Here is a 17,406-nt window from a genome sequence, read left to right on the forward strand (position 1 = left end):
CAGAATATATTAACTGTGTGAGGGGTTTCCATTACTGGTTGAGGAATAACAAAGAAATGGGTTGGGAAATTCACTGGAATGAGTCAAGTAAGTAGCTCATTCCCATACCTCCGTACCAGCTGCTTGTCTCACAAGCTCACATATGGTGGTGGCATGCCAGTCTCTGAGATCACGGGAAGCGGGAAGGTGGTTTTCTCCCTCACACAGGGGCTGATGGCCAGACTGAGCCTATATACTTCCCAGAGATTTTCTTTCCATAGAGTAAAGGCCCCAGAAATCTAGAAGCTAAGCACTCATGAAATATCTACATAGCATTGTAAAAAATAAACTACCACTTTTTCTTTAATCATACAGTGTTTGGGTCTCTGCCACTTGCACTTTTTCAATTGCCTCTTAAACTTATGAAGAGTTTCTCAATCTGACTCATAACACAGGAAATAAATTAAAAGGAAAAGAGATTCCACTTTTCACCTGATTGGCAAAAATACAAATATTAAATAATACGTTTGCCAAGCTGTGAGTAAGTAGGCATTCTCATACATTGCTTATGAAATACAGGTTGGTTACAGTGCTTGTAAAAGGCAGTGGGGGAATATCTATCAAAATTAAAAATACATGGGCCTTTGCCCCAGCAATTCTACTTCTAGAAATTTGTTCTACAAATGTACTTACACATGTGCAAAACAACATACATATGAGGTTATTCATTACTATTTATTATTATTTGTAACTGTAAAAGATAATGAATCAACCTAAATGCCCATTAACAAAAGACTGGTTAAATGCACTATGGTACATCCCTACAGTGGAATACCCTAAAAATGTTTTTAAAAAATGGAGAATTTCTACTCTGATGTGTAAATACCTCTTAGATATGTTGTTTTGTGAATTGATCAGTTTTATGCTATCATGTGTAAAAAGGGAAGGGGCCAGAATATATAACCAAATATCCATATAAATCTTTGAAAGTACATGCAATAGAACTTAGTAGATGGGGATAAAGTTGGAAGGGAGGTTTTTTTTTCCCTCCTTTTTTCCTGTAAATCCTCTTATTCTTTTGGAGCCATACGAATATATTACTTATTCAAAAACTCAATAAAGTCACTTTTAAGGAAATAATAAAGGCCTAACTAATTCATTAAAACTATAAATCACTAAGCACGTGTGTAGAGATCCTGGCACTGAACTGCTGGCTGCACATATTAACCCATTGCCCTTCCACCTTCTAGAAATTCTGGTCTATTGCAACTCTGAAAGATGACTGCTGCAGTGCTCGAAAGAAATATTCCATGATTAGAGTGGCCCCTACAGGACAAGTTGAGAATTCTTTGTACTTTTTTTCCTTTTTAGAGGCAGAAAAGTTTGGAACGCATCTTGGTGGTTGTGGCCATGGGTTTCCCGTTGAAGCAGCTAGAAATAAAAGTGTTGACAACCACTAATGTAAGCACTGCAACCCAAGCCATTTTATACGGAGCATATGGGATGGCAGTGTGCTGACAAAAGAACCATATCTGGTTTCTAACGCAATCCTGTCACTCATATTTCTGTGACTTTAGACATAGGCTCTTATCCTTTCTGAGCCTGTTTCCTCACTTATAAAGTATAGATAATATTATACTTTCCTGGTTCGTTTGTAAGACGGTACAATCCATATGTTGCATAATTTGGAAAAATTTGTCAAAATTACAAATGCATTTACCTTTTAGCTCAGCATTTCTATTTCTGGGATTTATTCTATAGATACCCTTGTGCATGTGAAATGGAGTATGTACACATTTATTCATTATAGCATTGCTTGCAATACTAAAACATATCAATCTAAAAGTTAATCAGTAAGGGACTGGATAACTGAAAAAATATGGTAGGAATATCTGAAGCTGTAAAAAAAATGAGGAATTTTTTGATGTGCTAATATGGCATATCTTCAAGATTTGTTGTTAAGAGAAATTTTTAAAAGTGCAGAAAAACATGAAGAGTTGCTAATATTTGTGTAAAAATTGGGGAGAGAGAGGAAATATGTTTTCATATTTGATTGTATGTGTATGACTATCTCTGGAAATATAGAAAAGAAACTGAGAAGAGTACTTATTCATTGAGGGATGGAATGTGATATTTGAGGGATAAGACTGGGAGGGAGATTTTTCATTGTATGCCTTATATTTTATTGTATTTTTAAATTTTTGAACCATGAAAACCATTCAAAAAGATTTTCACTGTATGTATATTAAAATAAAAATACAATAATAATAGAGTGAGGATACAGAATTCTAAAACGTGTTGGGTGCTGGAACTGAAATGTCAGCTACATAATTAGATGAACAAGCTTTTTCCATCTAGAATTTCAGCTCAAGAAATCTGTGCTGCACGGCTAAAAAGTGATATCCTGTGACAACGGTGGCACCTGCAGGACACATTGAGAATTGTTCTGCTTGTTTCCTTTTTATTTTTATTTTTATTTTTTTGAGATTTGAAAGCAAGGGATGGGTAGATAATGATTGGTTTTCCTTTAGAGTTGCTGGTCAAGTGTTTTGATACTCACTGTAGATTTAGTGTCAGATACACCTCAATACTGTCCCTGTCACTTACTCTCTGTGGAGTTTTAGGCAAAGGCCCTTAAATTTTTAAAAGCATAGCTTCTTCACTTGTAAAGTGTCCATATGTGCAAAATGAGGTATTCACTGTGGAATTGTTTGTAACAGCAAAATGTGGGGAATCAACCTAAATGTCCATAACTAAAGTTTCATTCATATGGCAGAGGACTCTAAATTCACTACAGGGAATAAGTCATTTGTTTAGGAAATGATATGGAAAAGCTCTCCGTAATATATAGCTACATAGGGAAAAAGGGAATAGAGGCATGTGAATAGTATGCTATAATTTGTGTAAAAGAAATGAATGGAGGAGGGGAAGGAGTCTCTGTTCATATTTTGTTGTATATGCATTAAAAGCTCCTGAAGAATAGACAAAGATGAATTACTGTGATAAAGGCCATGCAGATAAAATTGGTGAGTAGAGGAAAGAGATGGAGAAAGATTTTTGAAAGAGTGCCTTTTTGTACGTTTTAATTGTTGAACCATGTAAATGTATAACTGTTCAAAAATGAAATAAATAAAATACCAGAGGAAAAATGTCCTCATTTATATGCTGAAGCTGGGGAACGATATGAGTGGGGGTCCTTAGACTGAACTGTATGCAGTCTGCACTCCATATTCCGGGATTTCTGATCCTTTGCAGCCCTGAGAGATCAGGTTGTAGAGCTGGAAAGAGAAATCCCGTGATTATGGTGGCACCTACAGGACAGTTTGTGAATTTTGTTTCAGTTTGTGAATTTTTTTTTTTTTTCCCTGAGAGTCATGGTAGATTAGCAGGGTATCCATGAACAATGGTGATTTTTCCCATTAGAGTTACTGGTTATTGCAAACATAATTATAATTTTTCATAGAAGCATATAAGAATCGTACCCTATAGAGCTAAACACCCCTAATTACAAAATATTGGGTTTGTTACTCACTCCTTGTTACTTCCCAGCTGTGTGGCTTTTAGGGAAGGGAACATTTCTGAGCCATAATGTCTACAACTTGTAGACATTATGTGAAATATGATGACTATTGCAGGTGAGTGCCTCACAGCATTTTAATTGACTTATATTGCCAGGAAGCCCCAAATCAGGCAAATGACAGCTTGTGATTACTCAACCCTTAGGGCAATCCTAGGCACTCCAGCATCTTTCCAACTGGATGTGACTTGCTGAAGAGTTGTGGCCTGCAGAAGGGGCCTCCTCCACCATGGTCTCCAGCTCAAAGGGACCTTGGAAGATAAAGGACAAAGGAGGTCCTTCCAGAGCATGGAACCAGGGCAGCCAGATGGGTGAAGGAGCTCCGTTTGCCTCCAGGTCAAGGTTACCTTGCTTTCCTGTTCTGCATGTCTTGGTAAGTGCTATGGACCAGAGGCCACTTTATGCTGTGTCTCCTTCTCCTCCTCACCAGATGGATGCTTCCTTGTAATTATCCTGTTCTTTCTTTACCTCCAAGCATGCGTTACGGGTCAGGAGGAACCACATCAGGATCTGACCAAGAAGAATGCACATCACCCAGAAGCTAGATGACTCATCGTGTGGCCTCCCTCTGGGAAGGGGGTGAATGCAGTTTTAGCAGCATGTAATTATGACTTCACCTGGTAGGCATGGGCGTTTTCCAAGGGATATGTATGGATAAAAGAGTATGTGTGTGGATGTTGGGCTGTCAAAGGGGTGGACTACAACAGAAATCTCTGATATTCACCAGCCATCATTTATTTACCCTTCTCCACATTATACCACTTCAGTCTTTACTGGTCAGACAGAATTCTCATTCTCACTCAATCCATCCCACTTTGTGCGATTTTGCCTTTATCCTCGATTCTAGGAGTGGTCATGTGACTCATGCCAGGCCAATCAGGGCACTGCCTCTCTGTCCAATTCGGGTCAGTGAGAATCAGGCCAAGGTGTCTCTGCTGATTTCAGAGTTGCGAGAATGCATAGAGCAGGGAGGCTGTCTGAGGATGGAGCCAAGGCAGAGAGCAGCTGGAACAAGAGAGTGAGAGAGAGAGAGAAATCAAAAGCCTTGATGACATAGTTTAAATCTTTAGATTAAGGCCCTTCAGAAATCCTGCATCTATCTCCAGACATTTTAGTCATAAAAGAAGACAAATATTTTCTTGCATCAGCCAGATGGGGTTGGGCTTTCTATCACTTGCAATCAAAAGGATTCATAAAAAATTTTAACAAATCCAAAAAGCTTTTAAACCAAAAGATGCTCAAACTCAATTATAATAAGAGAAATACAGAATGACACTAAGGTACCACTTTTTTCACTCTCAGATTTGTTGGCAAAAATCCAAAACATATCACATTGGCCAAGCTGTGGGGAAATAAACAATTTCATATATGACTTGCAGGAGCCTAATGTGGTACACGCCCTGTGAAGGGCAATTTGGAAATGGCTATAAATGTCGCAAATGCGTGTATCCTCACATACACTCAGATATGTTCCCACATGCGAAATAAACTACAAACAAGGTTATTCATTGTAGTATTGCTTTAATTGAAAACAAATCAATTTGCCAATTTACCTATTATTAATAGGGAACCGGGTAAATAAATTTAGGTAATCTACACAGCATGGACTTAGTGAAAGGTTTTCTTTTTACTACATTCTTTTTGTATTTTTAAATTCTATTTTAATACGGGGGGTTTTGAGCCATATAAATACATTACTTATTCAAAAATTAACAAATACAAACTGAAAATAAACAATAAATACAGGCATATGGGTCCTGACATTGAACTGTCAGCTACAAAATTTGGATGCGCCCCTTTCTTCCATCTTCTAGACTGCCTGCTCTATTGTAGCCCTGAGAGATCAGTGCTGCGAAGCTGGAGATAAATGTTCTGTGGTAAGAGTGGCACCTACAGGACAAAGGGAGAAGTTTTGCTTTTTCATTATTATTTTTTTCTCTGACAGGCAAAGGAGTTTAGCAGGAGGGGGGTGACAGGCATGAATTTCTCACTCAAGTTGTTAGGTAGGAAAGTTTTGTTAATTACTAATAGAGATATTTCAAACAAAACTATTTTTATATAAGGCACGTAGGGAAGCAGTGTGGAATAGAGTGGTAAATATTGACTCCTCTGCTCAAATATGTTGGCTTTGTCACTCCCCAGTTTTTGGCAAAGGATCTTAACATTTCTGATGTGTACAATCTACACAGTAAGATGAGGACAATAACATTTATCTTGCAGCATTGTTGCCTCTTAGTGTTTTAAAGGAGTCCGATAGCCAGATATACCCTTAGCCCCAGCAGCAGCCTGTAATTGCTCAATCCCTGAGGCAGCCCCAAACCCACTCCTTCCAGAGATGAGATGCTAAGCAGATGCAGTCCATAGAAGGGGCTTTCTTGCCAAAAGGTCCCCACTTCAAATGGGACCATGGAAAATAAAGGCCTAGAGAGAACCTTCCAGGGAGACAACACTGTGTGCTGAGGAGCTCCCTTCACCTCAGGCAAGGGCCTTGGTAATTGTTGAAGATCAGAGACTACTGTGTGTTGTTTTCCATTCTTCTCTTTTCCAAATGAAAGGTGTTATTCCAATTGTCCTGATGTTACCCCATATGTATATACTGTAAGTTATTGTTTTCATTTAACCATAGGTGGTTGGGCTATGAGAAAACTAATAAGAAACTAATACAGACTGCTATTATTAATACTAATAAATAAAAAAATTGGAATTAGCCTAAATGCCCATCAATAATTACTGTACATTCATACAATGGAATACTATGCAGTTTAAAAACATGAAGAGGCTTTTTATTGTATTAATGTAGAAAGATCCAACATATATGCTTATGTAAAAAAAACCCAAGTGCAGAATAGACTGTATAGTATTCTGCTGTATGTGTAATAAAAGGAATAAGTAGTGTGTATTTTTATGTATTTGTATATGCAACAAAACGTTCTGGAATGATACAAGAAGTTAATGACTGTGGTTATCTGTTTTGGGGGGTCATGAATAGGAACTGGGAAGATGAAGGCAGTGGTGGAAGGAGATTGTAATATATCTTTTTGTACTTTCTGATTTGTAAGTCATGAAGTCTCTATTCAAAAAATTAGAAATGCCTATTTAAAAAAGAAAAGTACAATTTGGAAGTGTATATTGGAGCTACAGACCTCTAAGCACACGTGTGAGTTTACTGATATGAAGTCAGTCACATCAATTGACTTCCTCCGTCTTCTAGAATTTCTGGTCTGTTGCAGCCCTGAGAGATTAGAGCTGAAGAAAGAGATATTCTATGTTATGGTGGCACATGCAGGAGAAACTGAGAATTTCTGTATATTGGTTTTAGTTTTTTCTGAGAGGCAGGTGTGGGAAGTAGTTTAGTTATGGCCCATGAAATATTGTAACCAAGGGTATATTTACACAGATCACGCTGGGAAGAAAGTGCAGTGATGAGTTAAATGTAGGTTTCAGAGCCTCATAGACTGAGGTTCATATTTTTTCTCTGTTAGTTTAGGTAAAGGAATAGGACCATGTCAGCATTAGTTTTTTCATGTGTTCATGTGGATAAGCCTGCCCATTCTGCAGAGCTAGCATAATAATAAAGTTCTGTAGGGTGCTGAGTTTAGGGTCTGGCATGTAGTTGGTTTTCAGCATTTAGTAGTACTTCTCCTTGTACCCACAAGGCTGATGGCCCAGTAGGCTCACCTTGTTTTAACTCAGCACCCACCTTGATGAAAATTCAGCGTTTTCTCAACTTTCCACCAGCAAGCTCACCACACCAAGCACAATTTAGCTTTCTTGCTTCTCTTGGTATCAAACTAGCACAGCCCAACCCCCTTACCCTCTGCACTCTCTCATGATTTGGGGCCATTTTTTAAAGCTCTTGCTGTGTTTTTCCTTTTTCAGGAAAAATATCAAAATATTGTGTTTATATGTTTTTACCTAACTGAAACTAACATGCATTTATTCATATAGTAATATGATATTTCTCTCCTCAGGAATCACTATCAAGTTTGAGTCTGACCTTTCTTCATCTTCAGAACGTAAAGGTTCTTCTGAATCTATATTGGTCTCATGTATTTATACACACCATCACATTTTTAGTGTGATATACTCCTGTACGTGTGTAAGATTAAATCAAAATAGTATTTGAGATTAAGAATGGAAAGAAATCCATTAATAATTGTAAACAATGAGTAAATATAAAATATTTAGAAATCAGTGAAAGGATTATGTACTAGGGAAATAAACTAGGCATACATAATTCCTAAAAGTAATTCTGGGTACCCAATAAACTTCAGAAAATAAATGTAGAATTTCATCTAAAACTAAAATGGAAGGTAGATTGATTTCCTGCTTCCATGGTATTTTAGACCAAATAGAGAAAGGGAAACTATACAATGAAAGGATGTGAATGATAACTATTATAGAGGATTTACACAGAATTAGGGAAAAACAGGAGAAGAAAGAACCCTGTGTTTCCAAGCAGATGGTGCTGCATATCATAAATATTGAGATGGAGATAATGACCCAGGGGATTCTGGGCTGGTCAATTGATGCTCTAATGGGAGATTTAAATGCTCTCGATGACAGTCGTTACAGAGGGTGACCAGTAAAGAAAACTAAAAAATCCATGCATTAGGAACATAAGATAGGCTAAACCACAGAATAATGAACATACAATATATAAAATACATTGATAATATGTAATATTGCTGATGATAAATATTGTTAAGGAGTTCAGACAGCAAGTTGGAGAATTAGCAAGCAGTATATGGATATATGGACATCATATATATGGATATATGATCATATATATGGACATCATGTTCCGTGTTACTACTAAACTAAAGTAAAAGATGAAAGAGGGTTTGGCATTCAGACAGCATAAAAGCCACAGGCAGGATTGAAATAGGTATTTGCTTGACGGAGAAATAAATCGCCAGCCTCAAACAACCGTGAAAAGATTACAGAAAAGCAAAACAATGCTGATGCAGCCAGAAGAGATAGTATGGGCATAACGCAAACATGTGAGACAATTATTGTTCAGACAAGTGTAGATGTTCACTTATAAGGCAGGATCTCCCCAGGAGAGAACTACACTTATTAGAGCTACTAAAAGTTCAGGTAGAGTATAATCATATTCCAGTTGAGAAGATAAACATGGTTAGGACACTGCCGTTAAACTACTGGAAGACATAGAAAAGATTATTGGGTGCCAGAGTAGACCTGCGGGAAATAGATTTTTTTAAAATAGGCAAGCCAAGAAATTGATTAGCTCAGAAAATAAAAGAAAGAACAGAAAGGACTCCTCTTTAATCTGGACATGAAAAGAGATAGATTATACCCATTTTAAGGACAGGGAACCCCCAAGAGACAGAATAAGAGACCACATAGAGATAAGTGATCTTCTGCAGCCTAAAAGGAATGCACTTCTACCATTCCAACAAAGGGGGAAAAGGAATGGATTGCCACACCCAAAAGCACAGGGAAAAGCTCAGACCAAAGACAGACAAAACCCATAGCTCAAAACTAGGAATTTGGCATTCTTGAATCTTCCCAGACCAGGGAACAATTGCCCCAATATTATCTATAAAAATGAAATTGAAAAAAAGGATTATTGGGTACAGGAACCCAAATATCAACAATTTTAGGAAAATATAGTAAAGTATGAATAAGGAAAATAAAAAAATAAAATTAAAATGTTAGAGGAAGCCACATTAAAAGGAGTCTTGGTAAAATGAGACCTAAGATCAGCTAGTTGCTTTTACAGAATTCATAGAGTATCCCCAGTACCAAATTCTGAATAACTAATTGGAACAAATGTAATAAAAGAAAATTATAAGATGTGTGAGAAAATAAAGTAAATTTAGCAATATATATTTCTATCAGAGAGGCAAAATTGTCACCAGTGACATGCATATTGACAGAGATTCAACTTGGCATAATACATTGTCTTTTTTTTTTTTTTTTTTTTTTTAAATCTTCATTTTATTGAGATATATTCATATACCATGCAGTCATACAAAACAAATCGTACTTTCGATTGTTCACAGTACCATTACGTAGTTGTACATTCATCACCCAAATCAATCCCTGACACCTTCATTAGCACACACACAAGAATAACAAGAATAATAATTAGAGTGAAAAAGAGCAATTGAAGTAAAAAAGAACACTGGGTACCTTTGTCTGTTTGTTTCCTTCCCCTATTTTTCTACTCATCCATCCATAAACTAGACAAAGTGGAGTGTGGTCCTTATGGCTTTCCCAATCCCCTTGTCACCCCTCATAAGCTACATTTTTATACAACTGTCTTCGAGATTCATGGGTTCTGGGTTGTAGTTTGATAGTTTCAGGTATCCACCACCAGCTACCCCAATTCTTTAGAACCTAAAAAGGGTTGTCTAAAGTGTGCGTAAGAGTGCCCACCAGAGTGACCTCTCGGCTCCTTTTGGATTCTCTCTGCCACTGAAGCTGATTTCATTTCCTTTCACATCCCCCTTTTCGTCAAGAAGATGTTCTCCGTCCCACAATGCCGGGTCTACATTCCTCCCCGGGAGTCATGTTCCACGTTGCCAGGGAGATTCACTCCCCTGGGTGTCTGATCCCACGTAGGGGGGAGGGCAGTGATTTCACCTTTCAAGTTGGCTTAGCTAGAGAGACAGGGCCACATCTGAGCAACAAAGAGGCATTCGGGAGGAGGCTCTTAGGCACAACCATAGGGAGGCCTAGCCTCTCCTTTGCAGCAACCGTCTTCCCAATGGTAAAATCTGTGGTAGAGGGCTGAACCCATCAAACCACCAGTCCCCTATGTCTGTGGTCATGTTAGTAACCATGGAGGTGGGGTAGGCGAATACCCCTGCATTCTCCACAGGCTCCTCAAGGGGGCACTACATCTTTTTTTTTTTCCTTGTTTTTTTTTTTTTTTTTTAACTTTCCCTTCTTTTTTAAATCAACTGTATGAAAAAAAGTTAAAAAGAAAACAAACATACAATAAAAGAACATTTCAAAGAGACCATAACAAGGGACTAAGAAAAAGACAACTAACCTAAGATAACTGCTTAACTTCCAACATGTTCCTACTTTACCCCAAGAAAGTTACCTAATATAGCAACATTTCTGTGAACTTGCTCCTACTATATCCATCAGAAATTCACAGACCATAGTCATTCCTGGGCATCCCCAGAACGTTAAATAGCTTATTTGTTCTTCTTGGATTATTGTTCCCCCTTCCTTAATTGCTCTCTATTGCTAGTTCCCCTACATTCTACATTATAAGCCATTTGTTTTACATTTTTCAAAGTTCACATTAGTGGTAGCATTTAATATTTCTCTTTTTGTGTCTGGCTTATTTCGCTTAGCATTATATCTTCAAGGTTCATCCATGTTGTCATATGTTTCACGAGACCGTTCCTTCTTACTGCTGCGTAGTATTCCATCGTGTGTATATACCACATTTTATTTATCCACTCATCTGTTGAAGGACATTTGGGTTGTTTCCATCTTTTGGCAATTGTGAATAATGCTGCTATGAACATTGGCGTGCAGATATCTGTTCGTGTCACTGCTTTCTGATCTTCCGGGTATATACCGAGAAGTGCAATCGCTGGATCGAATGGTAACTCTATATCTAGTTTTCTAAGGAACTGCCAGACTGACTTCCAGAGTGGTTGAACCATTATACAGTCCCACCAACAGTGAATAAGAGTCCCAATTTCTCCACATCCCCTCCAACATTTGTAGTTTCCTGTTTGTTTAATGGCAGCCATTCTAACCGGTGTTAGATGGTATCTCATTGTGGTCTTAATTTGCATCTCTCTAATAGCTAGTGAAGCTGAACATTTTTTCATGTGTTTCTTGGCCATTTGTATTTCCTCTTCAGAGAACTGTCTTTTCATATCTTTTGCCCATTTTATAATTGGGCCGACTGTACTATTGTCATTGAGTTGTAGGATTTCTTTATATATGCAAGATATCAGTCTTTTGTCAGATACATGGTTTCCAAAAATTTTTTCCCATTGAGTTGGCTGCCTCTTTACCTTTTTGAGAAATTCCTTTGAGGTGCAGAAACTTCTAAGCTTGAGGAGTTCCCATTTATCTATTTTCTCTTTTGTTGCTTGTGCTTTGGGTGTAAAGTCTAGGAAGTGGCCGCCTAATACAAGGTCTTGAAGATGTTTTCCTACATTATCTTCTAGGAGTTTTATGGTACTTTCTTTTATATTGAGATCTTTGGTCCATTTTGAGTTAATTTTTGTGTAGGGGGTGAGGTAGGGGTCCTCTTTCATTCTTTTGGATATGGATATCCAACTCTCCCAGCCCCATTTGTTGAAAAGACCATTATGACTCAGTTCAGTGACTTTGGGGGCCTTATCAAAGATCAGTCGGCCATAGATCTGAGGGTCTATCTCCGAATTCTCAATTCGATTCCATTGATCTATATGTCTATCTTTGTGCCAGTACCATGCTGTTTTGGCAACTGTGGCTTTATAATAAGCTTCAAAGTCAGGGAGTGTAAGTCCTCCCACTTCGTTTTTCTTTTTTAGAGTGTCTTTAGCAATTCGAGGCATCTTCCCTTTCCAAATAAATTTAATAACTAGCTTTTCCAAGTCTGCAAAGTAGGTTGTTGGAATTTTGATTGGGATTGCATTGAATCTGTAGATGAGTTTGGGTAGAATTGACATCTTAATGACATTTACTCTTCCTATCCATGAACATGGAATATTTTTCCATCTTTTAAGGTCCCCTTCTATTTCTTTTAGTAGAGTTATGTAGTTTTCTTTGTATAGGTCTTTTACATCTTTGGTTAAGTTTATTCCTAGGTACTTGATTTTTTTAGTTGCTATTGAAAATGGTATCTTTTTCCTGAGTGTCTCTTCAGTTTGTTCATTTCTAGCATATAGAAACATTACGGACTTATGTGCATTAACCTTGTATCCCGCTACTTTGCTAAATTTGTTTATTAGCTCTAGTAGCTGTATCGTTGATTTCTCAGGGTTTTCCAGATATAAGATCATATCATCTGCAAACAATGACAGTTTTACTTCTTCTTTTCCAATTTGGATGCCTTTTATTTCTTTGTCTTGCCGGATTGCCCTGGCTAGCACTTCCAGCACAATGTTGAATAACAGTGGTGACAGCGGGCATCCTTGTCTTGTTCCAGATCTTAGAGGGAAGGCTTTCAGTCTCTCACCATTGAGTACTATGCTGGCTGTGGGTTTTTCATATATGCTCTTTATCATGTTGAGGAAGTTTCCCTCAATTCCTACGTTTTGAAGTGTTTTTATCAAAAACGGATGTTGGATTTTGTCAAATGCTTTTTCAGCATCTATTGAGATGATCAATTGATTTTTCCCTTTTGACTTGTTAATGTGTTGTAATACATTGATTGATTTTCTTATGTTGAACCATCCTTGCATGCCTGGAATGAACCCCACTTGGTCATGGTGTATGATTTTTTTAATGTGTCTTTGGATTCGATTTGCAAGTATTTTGTTGAGGATTTTTGCATCTATATTCATTAGGGAGATTGGCCGGTAGTTTTCCTTTTTTGTAACATCTTTGCCTGGTTTTGGTATTAGATTGATGTTAGCTTCATAAAATGAGTTAGGTAGTGTTCCATTTTCTTCAATGTTTTGAAAGAGTTTGAGTAAGATTGGTGTCAGTTCTTTCTGGAAAGTTTGGTAGAATTCCCCTGTGAAGCCATCTGGTCCTGGGCATTTATTTGTGGGAAGATTTTTGATGACTGATTGGATCTCTTTGCTTGTGATGGGTTGGTTGAGGTCTTCTATTTCTTCTCTGGTCAGTCTAGGTTGTTCATATGTTTCCAGGAAATTGTCCATTTCCTCTACATTATCCAGTTTGTTGCCATACAGTTGTTCATAGTATCCTCTTATAATTGTTTTAATTTCTTCAGGATCTGCAGTTATGCCACCTTTTTCATTCATTATTTTGTTTATATGGGTCTTCTCTCTTTTTGATTTTGTCAGTGTAGCTAGGGGCTTGTCAATCTTGTTGATCTTCTCAAAGAACCAACTTTTGGTGATATTTATCCTCTCTATTGTTTTTTTGTTCTCTATGTCATTTATTTCTGCTTTAATCCTTGTTATTTCTTTTCTTGTACTTGGTTTAGGATTGGTTTGCTGTTCATTTTCTAGCTTCTTCAGTTGATCCATTAGTTCTTTGATTTTGGCTCTTTCTTCCTTTTTAATATATGCGTTTAGTGCTATAAATTTCCCCCTTAGCACTGCTTTTGCTGCATCCCATAGGTTTTGGTATGTTGTGTTCTCATTTTCATTCGTCTCTATATATTTAGCAATTTCTCTTGCTATTTGTTCTTTAACCCACTGATTGTTTAGGAGTGTGTTGTTTAACCTCCAGGTATTTGTGAATTTTCTAAGTCTCTGATGGTTATTGACTTCTAATTGTATTCCATTGTGGTCAGAGAATGTGCTTTGAATAATTTCAATCTTTTTAAATTTATTGAGGCTTGTTTTATGTCCCAGCATATGATCTATTCTGGAGAAAGTTCCATGAGCACTAGAAAAGTATGTGTATCCTGGTGATTTGGGATGTAATGTCCTGTATATGTCTGTTAAATCTAATTCATTTATCAGATTGTTTAGGTTTTCAATTTCCTTATTGGTCTTCTGTCTGGTTGATCTATCTATAGGAGAGAGTGATGTGTTGAAGTGTCCCACAATTATTGTGGAAACATGAATTGCTTCCTTTAGTTTTGCCAGTGTTTCTCTCATGTATTTTGTGGCACCTTGATTGGGTGCATAGACATTTACGATTGTTATTTCTTCTTGCTGAATTGCCCCTTTTATTAGTACGTAGTGGCCTTCTTTGTCTCTCAAAACATCCCTGCATTTGAAGTCTATTTTATCTGAGATTAATATTGCTACACCTGCTTTCTTTTGGCTGTAGCTTGCATGAAATATTTTTTTCCATCCTTTCACTTTCAGTTTCTTTGTGTCCCTGTGTCTAAGATGAGTCTCTTGTATGCAACATATTGATGGTTCATTTTTTTTGATCCATTCTGCGAATCTATATCTTTTAATTGGGGAGTTTAATCCATTTACATTCAACGTTATAACCATGAAGGCATTTCTTGAATCAGCCATCTTATCCTTTGGTTTATGTTTGTCATAATTTTTCCCCTCTGTCTATTAATATCCTTTATTGTACCCATACCGAATCTCTTTAGTACTGAACCTTTCTCCAAGTCTCTCTGTCCTTTCTTTGTTTCTCTGTCTGTAGGGCTCCCTTTAGTATCTCCAGTAGGGCAGGTCTCTTGTTAGCAAATTCTCTCAGCATTTGTTTGTCTGTGAAAAATTTAAGCTCTCCCTCAAATTTGAAGGAGAGCTTTGCTGGATAAAGTATTCTGGGCTGGAAATTTTTCTCACTCAGAATTTTAAATATATCGTGCCACTGCCTTCTTACCTCCATGGTGGCTGCTGAGTAGTCACTACTTAGTCTTATGCTGTTTCCTTTGTATGTAGTGAATTGCTTTTCTCTTGCTGCTTTCAGAACTTGCTCCTTCTCTTCTGTGTTTGACAGTGTGATCAGTATATGTCTCGGAGTGGGTTTATTTGGATTTATTCTATTTGGAGTTCGCTGAGCATTTATGATTTGTGTATTTATGTTGTTTAGAAGATTTGGGAAGTTTTCCCCAACAATTTCTTTGAATACTCTTCCTAGACCTTTACCCTTTTCTTCCCCTTCTGGGACACCAATGAGTCTTATATTTGGACGTTTCATATTATCTATCATATCCCTGAGGTCCATTTCGATTTTTTCAATTTTTTTCCCCATTCTTTCTTTTATGTTTTCATTTTCCATTCTGTCATCTTCGAGGTCACTGATTCGTTGTTCAACTTCCTCTAGTCTTGTACTATGAGTGTCCAGAATCTTTTTAATTTGGTCAACAGTTTCTTTAATTTCCATAAGATCATCCATTTTTTTATTTAGTCTTGCAATGTCTTCTTTATGCTCTTCTAGGGTCTTCTTGATTTCCTTTATCTCCTGTACTATGGTCTCATTGTTCATCTTTAGTTCTTTGAGTAGCTGCTCTAGGTGCTGTGTCTCTTCTGGTCTTTTGGTTTGGGTGCTTGGGCTTGGGTTATCCATATCGTCTGGTTTTTTCATATGCTTTATAATTTTCTGTTGTTTTTGGCCTTGTGGCATTTGCTGAACTTGATAGGGTTCTTTTAGGATTTGTAGACCAATTGAAGTCCTTATCTCTAATTTATCAGATCTACAGCTTCGTGGAGTACACTTTCTCTAACTAACCAGCAGGTGGCGTCCACGAGCCACCTGTTCTCCACAAGCCAGTTCTCCCCTGCTTAGCCTTTTTGGTGAGTGGGGGAGTGAGTCTTGTGGGGTCCAATTGGTGTACCAAGCTTGCGTGTGTAGTTGGTGTTGCCTGCCCTGTATACGGGGCGTGTTTCTGGGCAGTCAGGGGGGGGTGGCTCTAACAATCAAATCTCCCTGGTGATCCTAGAGTTTTAAAGCTGCTGCAATAGTCTAATCCTTCAGTTCAGTCCTGCCACAGTTTGTCTCTGCCACTGACCCACAAGTCTTTGGTATTGGCGTATGGCTCCTGAGACTTGCAAGTGGGCCCCTCTTCCAGGCTGTGCACCCCGGGTCCTCTGTTGAGGGATGACTGTGCTATGTCACAGGTGAGTGCTGTCCCCCCAGGGCAGTTCTGGGCTGCTGGGCTGTGTAGGGAGGCTCCCAGTCTGCTGAAATGATGGCTGAATGGGGCTTTGTTAATTCACACTGCTCTACCTTCCCAACTCTGGGACTATCAGCTGAGGTTGCAGGGAAGGCTAATGTCCACACCCAGTTTTGTGGTGTGTGCCTGTTATTTGAAGCACTTCCGTCACACTGGGTTGTCTGGGGCAGTTCTGGGCTATGGGGCTGGCAATGGGCAGGAGTGTTTCCTGTCCACCAGGATGATGGCTGTGGGCGGACACCCCCCTTTTCTTGGGAAGTTGTGGTGTTTAGTGAATTTTCTCAGCCACTGGATTATTGCGTTTTGTCTCAGAGCTCTCCTAGTTCAGCTCTTGACTTGACCTGCCCAAATAGTAAGTCTTTGAAGCTTTCTGTATTGGGCTTCTTAGAGTAATTGTTTTAGAAAAAGAAAAAAGTATTAAAAAAAAAAAAAAAAAAAAAAACGGGCCCTCCTCGGAGATCTAATGGGTTATTGAAATGCTAAGAGACAAAGCAACCAGGGCCATTAAGGAAAGGTCCACAGGGCAGAGAGATCAGCTTTTCTTCGGGATTTGCATATGCGCCTCAGGGCCCTTCCCCTTTCTGTGTTCACCAGAACTCCAAAAATCCTTCGCTTTTATTTTGGAGTTTTTCGTGTTGTTTTTTTTCTATGCCTGTCTCCTCTCTGCTGGGCTGGCTGCTCTCAGATTCTCTGGTGTCTGGTCTCAGTCTATCTATGGTTGGAGTCTGTATCAGTAGAATGAGTTTCCGATAAGAGCAGCCACTGCAGTTCTCCCTTCTCCTTCCCAGAGCTGACAGCCCCTCCTCCCACGGGACTGAGCCTGGCAGGGAGGGGCGCCGGTCCCCTGGCCGCAAAAACTTACAAATTTCGCTGATCTCAGCAGTTCCACGTTTTCATGAGTGTTGTATGAAGTATGCCCAAAGTCAGATTGCTCTGTGGTGTCCAGTCCACGCAGTTCCTGGCTTTCTACCTACTTTCCTGGAGGAGTAACTAAAACATACAGCTCACCAGTCTGCCATCTTGCCCCGCCTCTTCAATACATTGTCTTTTAAAAATATATTACTGGATGAGCTTTGTTATTAAGTTGTTTAAGATCTTATGTCTGTATTTATGAATATTGTTATCCCATAATTTCTCT

At 38.3% G+C, this 17,406-nt stretch overlaps 1 long non-coding RNA gene across 1 annotated transcript in view; it reads left to right on the top strand.

Annotated features, from left to right (window-relative positions):
- The window catches only part of LOC119534955, a 128,575-nt gene extending 120,884 nt beyond the window's left edge, over positions 1-7,691 (top strand). Inside the window, exons 4-6 of the long non-coding RNA XR_005217141.1 lie at positions 3,703-3,929; positions 4,032-4,176; positions 7,528-7,691. This is a non-coding gene — a long non-coding RNA (uncharacterized LOC119534955). The remainder of the gene's footprint in view (positions 1-3,702; positions 3,930-4,031; positions 4,177-7,527) is intronic.
- The last annotated feature ends 9,715 nt before the right edge of the window (positions 7,692-17,406 follow it).

The sequence above is a fragment of the Choloepus didactylus genome, chromosome 5 (genome assembly GCF_015220235.1).
Source record: "Choloepus didactylus isolate mChoDid1 chromosome 5, mChoDid1.pri, whole genome shotgun sequence".
Lineage (NCBI taxonomy): Eukaryota > Metazoa > Chordata > Mammalia > Pilosa > Megalonychidae > Choloepus > Choloepus didactylus.